Consider the following 467-nt stretch of genomic DNA (forward strand, 5'->3'; position numbering starts at 1 on the left):
ATTAATTTTGATTGATAATTTGGCATTATATAAATTAAAGTAAAGTTATATTAAAACGATGCATGACAAACGGTCGTAATGTCTCACGACCATAAACGAGCGTAATATTACGCTCATGCACCGGCCATAATAATTAGCCGGCAACGGAAGGAATTTCTCTCCTTCATTGCCCTCTGATAGAGGTCGAAGCTACATCTCTGGCTAGATGTATCCAGAATGAATATGGCCAGGATCAACGAAAGGTAGGTCCAACTGGCCCAACGGAAGCAACATAGTTGACCAATATCGTGGTCAAAAGGCGCAAAAATACACATGTTGAGCAATACATGTGTTTGCGCATTTCTACGTGCAATGGCACATAATCAAGAATGCTACCGGTGCATTCTGTTACGGCACGTGAGTAGGACACGTAAGTAGGGCATGCGAATAGGATACGCGAGTAGGGCACGCGAGTAGGGCACGCGATT

The sequence above is a fragment of the Formica exsecta genome, unplaced genomic scaffold (assembly GCF_003651465.1).
Source record: "Formica exsecta isolate Colony F162 unplaced genomic scaffold, ASM365146v1 scaffold504, whole genome shotgun sequence".
In the NCBI taxonomy this organism is placed as follows: domain Eukaryota; kingdom Metazoa; phylum Arthropoda; class Insecta; order Hymenoptera; family Formicidae; genus Formica; species Formica exsecta.